Source organism: Topomyia yanbarensis, chromosome 3, assembly GCF_030247195.1.
Source record: "Topomyia yanbarensis strain Yona2022 chromosome 3, ASM3024719v1, whole genome shotgun sequence".
In the NCBI taxonomy this organism is placed as follows: domain Eukaryota; kingdom Metazoa; phylum Arthropoda; class Insecta; order Diptera; family Culicidae; genus Topomyia; species Topomyia yanbarensis.
This window is the reverse complement of record NC_080672.1, coordinates 125,165,421-125,182,258: the sequence shown is the minus strand read 5'-3', so window position 1 is coordinate 125,182,258 and position 16,838 is coordinate 125,165,421. Positions and strand designations below refer to the sequence as shown.

Below are 16,838 nucleotides of genomic sequence, written 5' to 3'. Positions count from 1 at the left end.
AACGATGAAAAATATACCGATTGTAATTCAAACATTATTCGCACGCGTCATGCTACCTGAAGTGCATTTTGAGCGGTATAAAGTAATCATTACCTAATGGGATTTTCGATTAATATGCACCGGTGCAGTTGAGTGCACTGGTTTTTCACTTTCTAGCAGAAGTATCCAATGTAACATACCCAGTTTTCTGCACTTCAATGTAACATACCCAGTTTTCTGCACTTCTGCTAGAAGGTGCAAAAATGGTGCAGTTCCAATGCACTCCACTACACCGGTGTCAATCAATCGAAAATTCCACAAGTATCTGAAGCAAATGATTTTGTGCGGCGAATATGCAACCGACAATACACAAGCGTGATATTAGTACTAGAAATCTAAACAGTAATGGTAAACATAAGGAACAAAAATAACTAATTTAAATTAAGTTTTGCTTTTTTGTGTTTCGAATTCATCTCGTCAGTAACTAGCACCATCTGGGTGTCTAGTTAGACGATGTATCTAAAACTAGTACCCAAATTAGCACTAGTTAGACACAAAAAATTCCAAACAGTTCACACGACATATGTGAACGCCTAGCCAAATGTCCAAAGTGGTGTCCCGGGAAGCAAATATAGCTCTGGTTTGCTGACGAGAAAGCGAAGACGAACTCGTGTCTTTTGGTTTAAGAACTGGGTATTAGTTTTAGATGTATCGTCTAACTAGACACCCAGATGGTACTAGTTACTGACGAGATGAATTCGAAACACAAAAAAGCAAAACTTAATTTATGTTAGGTCTTGTGCCCTTAACGCACAAAGCGTTTTAGTCCAATATTCCCTTTTGGGAATTTATTGCAAACTAATTTAATTCAACGATAATTATAAGCATTAAGCGAACAGATTCGTGTTTAACAAAATTTATAAAAAAAACATTATAGAAGCAAAATATTTCGCAATTACACCGATATGTTAATCGATTAAAAATTTGCCAACCTTCTCTCCTGTTTAGAGAATTACTTGGCCTTTTATAACACCCTTTGGTAGCTCAGAGTGTCTGTCCATAAAGAACCTTTTTGCTATTTGGAACAAACCAGTGGTGGGAAAATACCGGTTGAGTACCGGTACGGTAAACCAAATTTCCACAAGTGTTTATGTTTCCATTACATTGTGTGCTGTCATATCGCTGGTTGTGTTTATACGAGACACGAAAACCAAACCGAGTTTCGTTTACACAGCACCGCGGATTGGTTTTGATTTTCGTTTACCGGTGCACGAGTATGGGAAGGAAACACGAGAATAACGAAACCAAACTTCGGTTGTGTTGCGGTTGTGTATTCGGGTTGATGTTTATCGGCTATGCTAGTGCTGCTAGTATTTTCATTAAGAATTCTAAACAAATTTCTTTTGGGTATAATATAAGGTATTTTTTCGGTTATTGAAAAAATGTAAGAAATATGTCAAAAGATCGCAAATTGATGCCTGCCGTCATTTAAAATCTGAAATGGCGAGCTATATTCAATACTACTGATGTTCAATAACGTTTTAATCGTAAAAAATGTCATGAAACAAGGGTAGTTTAGATATCGGAAAGTTGTGTAGAGATTAAAAGTTGTTATTCGTCGTTATTTTGCATCCCAATATGGTGTTATTTTCACGACGATTTAGCATTTAAAAGCATGCATATTTAAATAAGCATATATTTCCAAGGAAACGAAACTTGAATTGCGTCGTAAATTAGAAATTCAAAATGGCGGCCTATTCATGATGATTTAACAACTAGCATGGTTACATTGTGGACCAATATCCACCCTAATGATTGAAGGTCGTTTTACATGTTTTGTTGTAATGAGACAGACAACTGCGTGATTGGACACAATGTGAATAATTTTTTTATTCAAATTATTGCGCAACATTTTTTAAAAATTTAATTGTTCTGCAGTAGATTTACATACACACATCGATTGGTACCGCCGGAAATATTTATTCCTTAAAGAAACTTAGTTTCTAACGGCGGTCTGTAAAATGAAAGTGTTTTTGCTATTCGTTAGTTGATTGCTGTTCTCAATGAATTAAGTTTTTTAGTAATTGAATAATATAGTGGTAGTTTTCTCTAAACTCGAATGTTCGCGACCGAATGTTCTAGATGTTTCAAAACGATGTACAATAACAGCAAAAATAACAGAAATACGTATTACCAGAACTCAGTAAATAAGCACCTAATTGTGAGATTCCCCCCACTTGCGTCTGAGTTGCTTACCATATGTAAATAACACACACATACACGCAATTGCCTCTGTGCAAGGATAGATGTATCAATACGATGCGCCGTAGCAGTAATAATAAGGATATATGTATACAAAATGCGTGTAAGGATATATGTATACAAAATGTGTGCTCGAGATTATTCGAGAATCGCCTAACCAGCGCAACCAGACGTGGATTAGATCTCATTGATACGACTATTGGCGATATAAATACAGGCCACTTTGAATGCATTGAGTGTTAATGTGAAGTTTCAAGTGATTCAAGTTATGTTTAATTGATTTCATTAATTTTATTGATTTCATTAATGTAATTGATTTTATTGTTTTTGTTATTTTATTGAAAATGCTGATTTCATTGTTTTCTTTAATTTCAATTTATTTATTTTGACATTAACATCAATTTGTTTGCTCTAGACAACTTTGCCAAATCAAACATATCTACATTTCATGGTTCAGCATTGAAATAAACATCAATTGTTGAACTTTTAACAACTGCTCAGAACCAGCCATTTCGATATTACCCCATTGACTCTCAACAACTAATTGAACTAAATTCAGTTGATTCGGCAGCACTGCAGACGAATTTACTGCTTCGGTGCTTACCGTGTACAGAAAAAAACCAGGCTCGGTTTTCTAAAGCCAAACCGAAACCGCCAGCCCCCTGTCAAGGACGACGTCTCTGTACAGCCAGCATCACTGCCATGAAAGGCAAAACATTGATTTTGAACCGAATGATTAGAAGCTGTATTTAGTTACAAAATGTCGATTTTCTGAATGATATGATATTAAATCATCCCACAAGATGCAAAACGTCGTGTGGAATGCTTGAATATCGAGCATAGTGCCATAATTCTTTGTTTGGGGCTTTATAGCTATAACACTCCATATATGTCGGTCGATGTCAAACTCAATATGATGGTATAGGGTTGCCAGGGGGCTGGAAACCGCTGCTGAGAATACATCAACACAAGTTGAAATTCGTACACTCATGTAAACGGTGCTGAGTGGCTCGGTTTGGTTTTAGAAACTGAGACTCTGTGGAGGTTTTTCTTTCGTTTACCGTGTGAACGAAATCAAAACCGAATACGATGTGCATCACTCGTTTACACGTGTTGAGATTTTGGAAACCATACCAGTACATGTAGGGGAAGATGGGGTAAAACGCACCCCCGAGGCAAAATGCACCCCTTGATTATATCGAAAACAGCTGAAAATTTCTAGAAAACGGTAACACCAGTCGGAAGTCCGCCATAGTAAACATACACTGTCAAAGTTTGATAACCGTACATCAATAGCAGCTCGAGAAATAAACAAAAAACAAAAACGTGCTTTTCTCATGTAATTATTGTTGCTCGTGCAACAAGGATTTTTCGCTCTTAGAAATACTGTTTTACTATTATATTAGAGCATTCCAGATCTATTTACACCGTTGTTCATTATTCTATCGCACTACATATGAAAAATCTACTAAATAATTCACTTTTTGCTAAATTTATATCTCTGCTCCATCGGGGGCAAAATGCCCTCTTCTCTGATTTTGCTGGTTTTGAATCGAAAACAGAAAAATCGTTCTGAAAACATACCAATTGCATAACCTAAGGCTATTTAATGGCACACTTTTGTGAAATCTCGTTAGAAAACAAAACTACTTGCTTGTTCACCGAGCATTCTGCCCCGTTGTTGTGGTACATCTTGCCCCCGCACAGGTGCGTTTTGCCCCGCTTATTTTTCGAAAGGTTATTTTTAATGATTTTGAAAAATTGAATTATTTTCATGTTTTTGAATATTTTGCAAAGCGTTATGGTTTTGATTACAGAGGAAAATGTTGGCTACACGATATCATTAATTAAATTCTCCCAATTGATGTTCTATAGCTTAGTTATGATCATATTTCCTTAGGGGGTGCGTTTTACCCCATCTTCCCCTACCTACCGGTTGGTTTTCTTACCCACCTCTGGAACAAACCTAATACTTCCAAATGAAACATTGCACGATGAGGACATCAATGGACAAAATAATAGTTCAGCGAGCTTGCTTACAAGGTATTGGCGCTCTAAAGCGCTTAGAACACAGTTCTTCGCACGCGAGACGAATAAAATATTTTTAAGTTTATGTGAAGAAGCTCTCTAAACTATCAATAAAGTAAGGCCAAACACCCCCATGCAATGTTCCACAGACGCCACATGCTTCAAACGCCTTCTTGTTTTTGGACATCATGATTCGGTCTAGTGAACAATGGTAAAAACAATATCCAATCACCTCAACCCCCAAGTCTGCAAACGAAATGAACGGAATTAAAAGCACGATCTATACGATACGGCAGGCTTCTGTCACTGGTACAGTACGTTAACGGTAGGTTAAAATTAGTCGCATGCATTTTAATGGAGGCGCTCACACACAACATCAACGACACGCAATGTTCTGAACGTGGGAATGGCGCATGAGAAGCGCATTCAATTCATCCTGACGAAGCGGTGACAGGCTCTCTCTCTCTTTCTCAGGTAGGGGAGACCGGGGCTGGCTGGCCGAATTTTGCTTTCGGAATTTCTGTACTCTTTCTGGTTAGACCTTTTGAAAACCGGTTTGCGCTGTCATGAAGATACAACCCTTGAGCACATATGTATTTTTTTCATTCATGAAAAAATCAGGGAAAAAGTTATTAGCAAACAAATGCGGATAGAAAAATCGGCCAACCAACCCCAGGGCTGGGGTAGTTTGGTAAAATAAGTTAAACATGTCAAATGTATCAGTGGAAAACTTTTAATTAAAAAAGATCGTTTTTTCGTATATCTGTAAATCCACTCTTCACTTTTTAGTCTTTTTAACTTATTTGGACTTACCTTTGGCAGCTTTAGTGAATTTTTTAATAGCTCTCGCTGATTTTTTTCCTCCGCCAGCGTACGCTTACGTTTGATTTCATTTTTCTGTTCCCCCAATGCAGCTTTTATTGGGGAATCGGTCAAAATTTGAGACGATCTGCGTTTACGAACTTGCCACTTCTTCGAATCAGATCGTTTACTCGCCTTGGGAAGAGGTCTGACGTCTTCAGAGAGGCTTACATCTGCAGCAGATTCTATGCTAATGGACGAGTGTGACTAATCCCACCAGAAACTCATCAGGAGGAAAAATTTCAGGGATGAAGTGGCACACGCAAAAGACTCTGAAACCTGCTTGGCATTTAATTCATAAAATATCGGAATCAACTTTTTTATAAACAATTTCCGACTTTTAATGATTCTAATCTCTTATTTCTATTTGGTAATATTTTTGATTATTTTTATTATTTATTTCTCGTGTATATTTTTCCTTATAATATTAGCATTATATCAAATTTTGCTTTGAAAAAGGTTGGCATTTCACAAATATCAAAGTGCACATTATTCTACACTAAATTTACATCTCGGCCAATCAGCCCCGCACAGAACTCGGCCAACCTACCTCAATGTATATTTTCGAGAACAATCACGATTTACACAAACAAATATATGGTTACACTGGTAACCGTTATACCATTTTGTTGGGTTTTGAATACCATTTCCAGCAGTACAAGGTTATTGCAAATCGGACGTAAATTGATTCGCGTTACACATATTATTTTTCAGAAACAGAAATTTACTCATTAGTGCCGAAAAAAGAACAAACGTGTTCCTGTACAAACGCACCACCAAAACATCTGAAATTACGTCGGAACATTGGTGACCTAATACCCCACCAAAATCACTATAGATGTCGCTACTGCGTATAATAGCCTTTTCATAAACGGCACTCGGCCAACCAGCCCCGGTCACTCCTCTCAGCTACGCCGGCATGATTTCTATGCCAACATCTAAAACGTCGCGTTAGGATCGATCCACAATAAATAGAATCAATTTCATTCGACACAATTTTGTGATAGTCGAGTTCGTTTAATTTGTTGGTGCACCATAGTGTTAAGTTTTTGTTATTCACCGACATGCCCAAAACAACACATTTCTTCAATTAGCTATCCAATATTTTCGCTTTTTAACAAATGTCTGCCGTACGTTATCTGACTAGTGAAAATCGAGCTTCGAGCAAAACAAGCAGAACAATTTGAACTGTCAGTGGGGCCCATAATTTGTGTGCCCGCTGAGATGTTGACTTATGTCAGTGCAATACGAATGGGATAGGGGTGCCATATACGCGCTCTCTCTTCTATGAAAATCGCGGCAATCGGGCAGCTATCATAACGGATCATCCATAAATAACGTAGCATTATATGGGGGAGGGGGGAGTTTTGTATTTTGTGATGATGTGTGACGACAGGGGGGTAGGGGGTCATGTCATGCTACGTAGCTTTTTGCCTTTCTCATATAGAAAGGTTATGTAATCACTCTGAAAAACGACAACCTAATCCCAGCCCAGAGGGCCGAGTGTCATATCCCATTCGACTCAGTTCGTCGAGATCGGAAAAAGTCTATATGTGTGTGTATGTGTATATGTATGTATGTATGTGTGTGTGTATGTGCGTATGTGTCAAATTATGTCACTCATTTTTCTAAGAGATGGCTGGACCGATTTGCCCAAACTTAGTCTCAAATGAAAGGTGCAACCTTCCCATCGGCTGCTATTGAATTTTGGATCGATCGGAATTCTGGTTCCGGAATTACGGGTTTCAGCGTGCGGCCACACAGAAATTTCTCATATAAACTATAGGAAAAATTAAAAATAGAATTTTTATTTTTGATGCTAAATGTGTTCAAGTTGCATGAAACGTCGAGATTTGATGCAAACTCAAAAAAAAAATTTGACGACGATTCACTTTTTTGGATTTTGGCACATTTTTGCCTTTCTCATATAGAAAGGTTATGCAATCACTCTGAAAAACGTCAACCTAATTTTTTTTCGACTCGCATAAGGTTTCTGGATTTTAGCAGGGGCGTAGTTGATGGTTTACGGAGAGGGGTTACACCCCTCCCCTATAGTTCACTCCCTTCCTTTAAATATCTCCTTAAATCACCCCTCAGACCACCACCCCATCCAGCCCTCATACCCCTCCCTTTCAACCCCATCATCTTTAAACCACCACTATATCACAAAGCATACCAATTTAAGCTGGGGAGTCGCTCGTTCATGGGACTTTCGCCCTCCTCACATACCCACCCCCGCATGACAAAATGAGTTAGCAAGCAGATAACATTGATCTAATGCTGATTAGGCTAATGGAGTATGATATTTTTTTGTTTCAAGTGTTTCACAGTCGACACGTAGCTCATCAAGTTCGTGGCTGGCATGCCATTATGTATAAGTGCAAAGTGTACTAAGAATGTAATGGACATTTCCACAATTATGTTGAACATAAAAAGCCTCCGTGCCATAGTTTAGAGAAATGAGAAAAGCACAATTGCACCGCTAGGTGGATTAAAACAGGTTTTAAAAGGGGAATAACTAACATCGTTTTTATTCTTTTTAATTTTACGGGACAAGGAGGGTGGGGGGAGAATTAGCGTTAAACTATGTAATTACCATGGGGGGGGGGGGTATTTAGAGATTTGTGACGAAATGCTACGATGGGCTACACTGGCAAACTATAGTTTGAAATTCTTCACCAAATTCAAAGGCATTTTGCCAGCTGCACCGAGGGGCCTCTCTCTTTTTAAAAAGACAGTCTAGAAGAGATGGAAAAACAAGTTTTTACACATATTTTGGAGAAACAAAATATGCGATATAGCTTTTTGTCACAAAGAGTTTCATTAAAATCTGAGAGGGTGCTGCCAACTCTGAATAAGATTTAGCTCGAAATTCGTCCACTATGGAACTATTTAATTTAATTATTTGAAAGTAAAATTAGACCATTACTCTTCAAAATGCCGGGGATTTTTTTTAATTCAGTTTTCCGTGATTCATCGACTGGCTACACATATTATGTATTCTCATAAAAAAGTCAATCTACGGTTTTGGAGAACGATCGATCTGCGGGTGTGATAACAAATTCGCTAGGTGTAATCGAAGTACAAGGACATAAATCGGGTTTGAGAATTGAGTTCGAAATTTGCAATTACTAACGGGTTCAAGATATCGCATCGTATGCGAGGTCCCAAAATCGATTTTTCTGCGGAAGGACGCCCGCAAATTCGGATTCGCTCTAGTTTGATGAAATGTATGTTCGCAGCGGAGCGGAAACAGAAACTCCCGTACTCCATCACCAACAATATCGTTGTTTGGTACAGCCTGATCAGGTCTCCTGGGTGGGCACCCCACCATGTTCCGGTTATTGTACGGAGAAAGTTGATCCTTTGTTGGCACTTCTGTTTCAGATACCTAATGTGACTTCCCTAGGTTCCTTTAGAGTCGAACCAGACCCCGAGATATTTGAAAGTTGAAACCTGAGCAATAGTTTGACCCATTAATTGAAGCTGTGGTTCGCGCTTCCTTGAAAATACGACTAGCTCAGTTTTCTTCGTGGAGAACTCGATACCCAGCTGGAGGGCCCAAGCAGACAAATTGTCCAAGGTATCTTGCAATGGTCCTTGCAGATCGACGGCTTTGGGACCTGTAATAGAGACCACACCGTCATCTGCAAGCTGCCTTAATGTGCAGGAATTGACAAGACATTCGTCAATGTCATTCACGTAAAAGTTATAGAGAAGGGGGCTTAGACATGAGCCCTGGAGAAGACCCATGTAGCTAATTCTTGATGTCGATAAATCACCATGCGAAAAATGCATATGTTTTTCAGACAGCAAGTTTAGCAAAAAGTTGTTTAGAGTCGGTGAAAGACCATGCTGGTGCAGCTTCTCAGAAAGAATTTTGATAGAAACTGAATCAAAAGCCCCCTTTTATATCTAGGAAAACTGATGTCATCTGCTCTTTGCTAACATAAGCCATTTGAATTTCTGTTGAGAGCAACGCAAGATAGTCGTTCGTGCCTTTGCCTTTGCGGAAACCAAATTGTGTATCTGACAGTAAGCCATTTGGTTCAACCCAATTGTCGAGGCGAAACAAAATCATATTCTCGAACAACTTTCGGATACAGGACAGCATCGAAATCGGTCGATACGAGTTGTGGTCGGAGGCTGGTTTTCCTGGTTTTTGAATGGCGATGACCTTCACTTGCCTCTAGTCAGGAGGGACAATATTAGCCTCAAGAAACTTATTAAATAAATTCAACAAGCGTCTCTTGGCAGAGTCTGGCAGATTCTTTAACAAGTTAAATGTGATTTTGTCTAGCCCTGGGGCTTTATTGTTAGATGACAAGAGAGCAAGTGAGAACTCCACCATCGAAAACGGTGTTTCGTTCGCGTTATCGTGAGGGGACGCGGTGCGGTAGATCTTCTGTGTCGGGGCGGAATCCGGACAAACCTTCTTGGCAAAATCGAATATCCAACGGTTTGAATATTCCACGCTCTAGTTAGTACTGTTTCGGTTTCGTAAACGCCGGGCCGTACTCCAAAGAGTGCTCATCGATGTTTCTCTCGTTAGTCCGTCGACGAACCGGCGCCAGTAGCTACGTTTTTTGGCTTTCATCAAACTCTTCATGCATGTTTCCGCCCTCGCGTACTGTTGGTAGCTAGCTGGAAGCCCGTCGTGCCGGAAGGTCTTATACGCAGCTGTCTTCTCCGCTTACACGTCTGAGCACTCCTTGTCTCATTATGGATTGGAAGGACGCCCGCGTGAGTTCGCGTCTGGTATGCGTTTGCTCTGAGCTTGAATCGCGGTATCGAGAATCAAGCCAGCCAGAAACCCGTACTCTTCCAATCAATATTTCGTGTGAGGTCATACGAAACATTGATTGTATTCGGTGGCCCTGAACCGTTAGCAATATTAATTACGATTGGCAGATGGTCGCTGCCGTGGGGATCAGAGACTACCTTCCACATGCAATCTAACCGCAGCGATGTCGAGCAGAGGGACAGGTCTAAGGCGCTCGGACGCGCTGGAGGGGCAGGAATCCGTGTCATTTCACCCGTATTCAAAATAGTCATATTGAAGTTGTCGCAAAGCTCATGGAGTAGGGTAGATCGATTATCGTCATGAAGGCAACCCCATGCCGTGCCGTGGGAGTTGAAGTCACCTAAAACTAGCCTCGGTGCGGGGAGGAGTTCCGCAATATCGCAAAGCCTGGTGGCTAACTGAGGCTCTAGGAGGGATGTAGGTGGAAGCAATGCCTTTAATTCTGGTTTGGCAAGCGACAACTTCAATGCCGGGTGTCGAGGGGAGGTCGATTCGATTGAAAGAGTAGCACTTTTTGATCCCCAAATGTACTCCTCCGTAAGAGTGTTCTCGATCCAAGCGAATAATATTAAAATCGTGGAAGTGTAGGGTTATTTCTGACGTGAGCCATGTCTCGCATAGGGCAAATGCATCACATGTCAAATTATTTAGTAAGATTTTAAACGAATCGATTTTCGGGACAATGTTTCTGCAATTCCACTGTAGAACAGTGATTAAATCCGTGACCTCGTTCGATAAATTAGCCATCGAAGGATACAATCGCTGAAAGGAGGGGCCATTTCGCATTACTGCGGGGAGAAAGCTTATCAAGATGCTTTTAAGGGGGTCAGAAATATTTAAAGCTGTAAGAATCCGGTGCACAATGTCAGAGAAATTTATTAAGCCAGCACTGTTTTCTTTCTCTGGCTGAGATATGGGAACACTTGGGGTTTTTGATGTTCCTGGAAGTGCTGGGAACTCCTTTTCTGAGCTCAGGTTACTGAGACCGGGAGCGACTTGCTTCGGTTTTGCACCAGTACTTCCTTGAGTAGTTATTTTAGGGGGACCATGAAGAGACACCTTCTGGCCTTTACGACGAAGCTTGGGAGAGGAAATGTTCCTCCTTTTTCTATGGCTTCTAGGCACAGCAGAAGATGTTCCCTTCTGGGGTTCATCCAATCGCCTTCGTCAGTAGACAAGTTGGTATAGATGTTCGTAGAGACAGGTGGCGTAGCTATCTTAAGCATTTCTGCAAAAGATCGCTTAGAGCAGAAAACGCTTAAGATTCTCCTCGCGCTGTTAGTACGCGGGACATGAAGGGAGATCATGTGGGTTTCCCCCACAGTAGAAACACTTTTCGACATCTCTTCCACAGGAATCATCCGCATGATTCCCACCGCATTTTCCACAGCGGGCTTTATTGCTACAATGGGAGGCTGTGTGTCCCAATTGTTTGCAATTAGTACAGTTCATGACCCGCGGCACAAAGAGGCGAACAGGTTGACGAACCTTGTCAAAGAGGAGGTAGTTGGGTAGGGCAGAGCCGGCGAAGGTCACCCGATAAAAGTCTGAGTTGACGTATATTTTCTTGCCGTCAGCTGCAACTGATGCTGAATGCAAACGTTTGCATTCCACTATCTTCACTGTCTTAAGCATGTGGTCTTTGAAATAGCCATTCCCATATTTTAGCAGGTCCTCGCAATTCAGACTCGAATCGGAAACGATCCCGCTGACTTCAACCCTGTTAGCTGGTATATACACCCTGTACTCCTTCGTAAAGGGCTCGTAGCCAGCAATATCGTTTGCCTGAGTTGAACTGTTTACCACCACCCGAAGCTTATCAGGGCGAATTTTCGATATTTCTGTCACGGCCGAATACCGATCCGTCAGAACTCGAGAAATCTGCAACAGATTCAAACACTTTTTATCTTTGGTCCGAAAGAAGATCACGAATGACCCTGTGGCCGAGCTTGGATATACTTTGAGCCGGGGAGCCGATTTTGTTTCGACGTCCATCTCACCTTGAGATGAACCGCCGTCAGGGGAAGTCATTTTTGCACGGGCTTATTGCCCGGTGCACGTTGGTAAACTTGTGTATGTAACGGTATCCAGACGGCTTACTAGAAGAACGCTGCTTTACTGGTCACTAACTGGTTAACGGTATTCAGAAACAGAAACACAAAAGAAAGGAAAAATACTGAAACCTCGACTAGGCGTAGTGTGCGAATAACCTTGAACGTGGATTAGCACTATTTGTCGCTATAGAGTGTACGGACCGACAACAAAAGACTTCTATCTCGATTTGTTGCTCGATAACGAATGGTTCATGTTTAATCTTGATTTGCCAAAAGTTCTTTTCACTGACTTTGGAGGTACTTCTGCCATAAGCAAAGTTGAAATTGCGTGATCGTAGTTCTTGCGTGTAATGTACAAAACGTTCCTATTTTTGGCGTAAAGTAATCCCCGATGATGGTATGCGCGCAAAAAAGCGAATGAGCGCTGATTAATCATTTCACGCAAGATTCCAAACATTTCGTTGTAAGACTTGGCCAAAAAACTATAGTGAACCATACGTGACTAAGAGCACGACAAACTGTGAGATTTACAAAACTGAGTGCCTCCTGTTTAGGCTTTTGCCATTTTGGTACAGATTCTCTAAGAGAGCAGTTTCTGAAATAAAATTGCGATGTTAAGTGGATAGATCAGATCATAACAGGGTCGATTGAACTGCCAACTTACTTTGTACGGAAACTATCAAATGTCAGTTATGCACGCTAAAATGGTTTAATACAGTAGTTGCTTCTTTGTCGGAAGGCAATAAACGTAGACTAACATGGGATTGTTTTTATATATTTAAACTTTATAGCACTCTCGTATGTTCATAAATCGACTGTAAAAATACAACCAAGCCAATCGTCATTCGATCGTTTCGCACGTAAATCATTGTTATTACCGTGAAATCAATTTAAAACTCCTCGTCGCGTACAACAAGTTACAATGGCGCAGCTCATAACAAACAACCTGTCCATATGGCACTTCTGCGATATGCGTGGTCACACACCGACCAGAGTGCAGGTCTAATATTACAGTCTAGAGAGGTTCTTACGTTCTTCCCACTGAAGGCTGCGCATGTCGGACGGACTCTGCATACATATGTGAGAGGAACCATAACAAAATCATTAAAGGAACAAAGCATTCTGCCGTTAGTAGGCACATGGCAGGATACGAGGTCATCAAGAAGATATGATCTCATTTGGTGGGTGGAATGGTGCACCAATCACACAAAACAACAGCCGAAAAAAAGGCTTATTGTAATACAAATATTTACGATGCCCCGTAACTTGGCACCAGCCGGTCGAAGTGTGAACAAATAATTTTACGCTGATCGTAAAATATTGCCTTTAAATGACCGAACCCGTGAATGGACCGGACAGTACAGCTGGAGCTTTCCTTGGCGGTGTCGATTTGCCTTGCGAAGGTCAGAAGAAGACCCCTGCAACACTGACACGAAAAAAGGGACGGCACCGTTTTTTTTACGACCGCTTCAAATAATGATTGCTAAATGGTGCACAAAATTTGCCAATGAAATTAGCATAACGATAATGACGATGGTGTTGATGATGGCGATGTCGACCGGGATGGAGGAAGCATTTCGATATTTGTTACAAACAATTTTCGCTGTTATCGCGAACCATCATCGTTCGGATCGGATGGTAGGGGTCGGTGTTGTAGTAACTTGAACCAATTCAATCCACGCGTTATGATCTACTGTCATCTCCCGTAATTGGGGATGCTGAATGAATTGCACATATCCAGAAAGGATCATCATTTGCATAATAAATTGTTCGTGTAATGGGATCGAATTCCGGGATAGTTTGCATGCATTAAGGTGTTATTATTGCACTGATCCGGTTTGTGGCATTATTTATATTTGTTGATTAAAAATATGGCGACTGGAAAGTGATACATATCATAAATCATATATGTTTCACGCAGTTTGTGGTTTCTCTTTCGTTGCACTTCAGAAAGAAGGATGTTGTAATTTACATTGTTGGGGGTGCCATCGGATGTTTCGTATTTATTATTATTGTTATTAGTTCTGCTGCTCCGGAAACCATTAATTGAAAAATTTAATAAAACCTATTCTACTTTTGTAGATTAGTAGATTTCAACAGAAAAATAAGTTTTCTTTCAATTTTGGGTGATTCTCAAATAATGATTGTTGAAAATTATTTTTAGTTTTTATTCAAGACGCACGTCATACCAAAAGACAGCAAACTAACCAAGATACGCACTAGACTGACAAGAAAAAAGTGTTATGTGTCATCTTTAAATTAGAATATTTCAGTTCTACACTTCAACACATAGAGGTGCCTGACGCTAACTTTTCAATGAAAAAATAGAAAGTTGGTGTCTTTTACAAAGTTGTAGAACAAACCGTTTCCAGTATTTCTTCTGAAAGTGTTTTTATTCTATTTGTTCATTAAATGTTCTTCAATAAAAGTTTAATAACTTCCCCTAAGTAAGTCCGGTTGATTTGCAGTCTTCGACAAAGTTGTAGACAATAAAATTTTCACTTGCAGTGAAATTCTGATGCATACAGTGCCACCTAGCAGTGAAGAAGCAACTAAGTGCGCTTTCTCTATCTAAATTGCCACACAAATTTCAAATAGTTTGGTCCGGTAGCTAGACTTATCCAATTTGATTAAAATTTAGAGCTAAGATTACCTGGGGAACTAGTACTTGGCAGATAAAGTTTTAAAAAAATTGTTTACTTCAAATACATCTAAGCAGAGACAGTAACTAAGTTCCAAAGCGCTGAGCACAGGAGTTAAGTCTGAGGTTACAGCTTGATTCGATTGTTTCAGCCCAGTGGCGGCGCTAAGGGGGGGGGGCGAAGGGGGCAACCGCCCCGAGCGGCAAAATCAGGGGGCGGCATTTGCTACTAAACAAATTTCTATTTCATTTTTTTAATAATTCTTCAAGTTTTAATAATCACGATCAAAACCAAGTATGGGTGAAACGCTTGAATTTATATTATTTTGGAGATTGACTATTAAAAAGTAGGGGATCAAGACGACGGATGCAATCGAACAAAATTATATACATATTGCTCAGTCTCAAAAGATTCAACTGAGATTAGTTTCCGAACGAACTTAAAGTAGTGGGAGTATGCAGACTAATTTGCTGGGATTAAACCAGGGAACTCTATCATATACAGAGTGTTTGGTTCATGGGTAAGAATCTTTCGAGCGGTGATAGAGGGTTGTATTTGGGGAAAAAATCGTTCTACACAAACTATCAAAACTCAACTACAAAGCTATTGAACTTTTTTTGTAAACAACTTGTTTGTTTTTAAATGTCTATTTAAAAGTATACTTTGTATTTACAATCTTTTAATTCCATTGGAAAGGTGTTTCCGCTCCTGTTAAAAATCAGGTGCGTTGGTCAGGTGCGAGAGCTTAACAACGATAAGGCCGTTGGGAAGGGCGGAATTCCGGATGAATTTCTCAAAGTCTAAGAGACCTGTGAGAAGCAATTCACTCCGTTATCGGGATGATCTGCGTGGAAGAAAAAATGCCCTTGGATTGGTTGAATGGCCTCATATGTTCTATCTTCAAGAAGTGCTACAAACTCGAACATAATATCTTCTTAGGCATAACTCAATGCCGCCTACAAGGTAATCTCTCGTGTTCTATTGAGGACCCTGCGCCTGTTGGCTGAATGCTTTGTCGGTCGATCAACGATCAACGACGGACCAAATGTTTACCCAGCGACAAATTCTGAATATATTCCGGGAATACAACTTGCGGACTCACCATCTGATTGAGCATGGTTTCCCGACAAAACTGATTAAGCTGATTCGTATGATGCTGGGTAAGATAAATCAAGCGATACAAAGATCTGATGTGCAAAAGGAACATGACATCGACATCATTGGCGTTGATCGCAGAGCAGTGGAGGAGGCATTGTTGCCTTTCATAAGTAAAGCTGCAAGAATCGAACTGACTATAAACTCTCACAAGACAAAGTACATGGTAGCTGGTAGAGCACGTGACAGCACGACGTTGGGTTCGAGGTGGAAATCGATAGGGTACGGTACGGTACAAACAAATTCATATATGTTAGAACACTAGTGTCATAACGATGTTAGCCGCGAAGGAACAATGCATGTTGCTTCTGCGAATGTGGTTTACGTAGTCAGCTAAAGTCCCACAGCCTAAGAATAGCACAGTCGCATGAACCCCTAACGGTGCCAAGTATACAACCATGGCCAGCATGGTTGGAAGGCTGATAAAACACGGCACACTACAGTGAGCTGAGCTTGTATGACAAGAGAGAACCAGCTAAAGTTATGATCAGCAGAGAACCTGGAAGAGGTTGTGGACTGCGCGGTATACCCCGCTATCGCTGGCGGTGCATTGAGGAAGATGCGCATGCTGTGGGCGTCCATGGAGGTTGGGAACCGGCGATTCAAGATCAAGTAACCTGGAACTCTAAAATACATACAATTATGATTCGGTTATCCGGATTGTTCGGTCACACTAGGTCACTAAGATAATGATGACGATTATTAATTTGTTCACGCGAATTTGAAATTATGGTAGAATATGGTTCTTGGCCGCCGTTTCATCTGGGGTCGTTTGGGAGCATATATATAGGACTCAAATTGTGACAAACAATTACTTACAAAGCTGAGGCACGAGGTAGAAGCTGGCGAACACATGGAAGTATACATAATTCGACGACCTTGTTATTAGTATACATATACTACAAATACTACAAATACTACAAATATTACAAATACTACAAATACTATAAAAAAATTGTCGACTCTTGTACCATAATGAATAATTACACGGGGTTACAAAATAAAAAAGAATGTTCTTTTCAAGTGATTTAGTAAAGGTTAGGTTAGGTCAAA

At 40.4% G+C, this 16,838-nt stretch overlaps 1 protein-coding gene across 4 annotated transcripts in view; it reads right to left on the bottom strand.

Annotated features, from left to right (window-relative positions):
* Nucleotides 1-16,838, bottom strand: part of LOC131691713 (protein yellow-like) — a 57,134-nt gene that overhangs the window by 17,250 nt on the left and 23,046 nt on the right. Inside the window, exon 1 of one of the 4 annotated variants that reach the window (XM_058978324.1) lies at nt 5,083-5,216. The exons of the other annotated variants lie outside the window; for them this stretch is intronic. The gene's annotated coding sequence lies outside the window, so the exon portion shown is untranslated. Of the gene's footprint in view, nt 1-5,082; nt 5,217-16,838 lie in introns of those variants that run through there. 4 annotated transcript variants of the gene reach the window in all.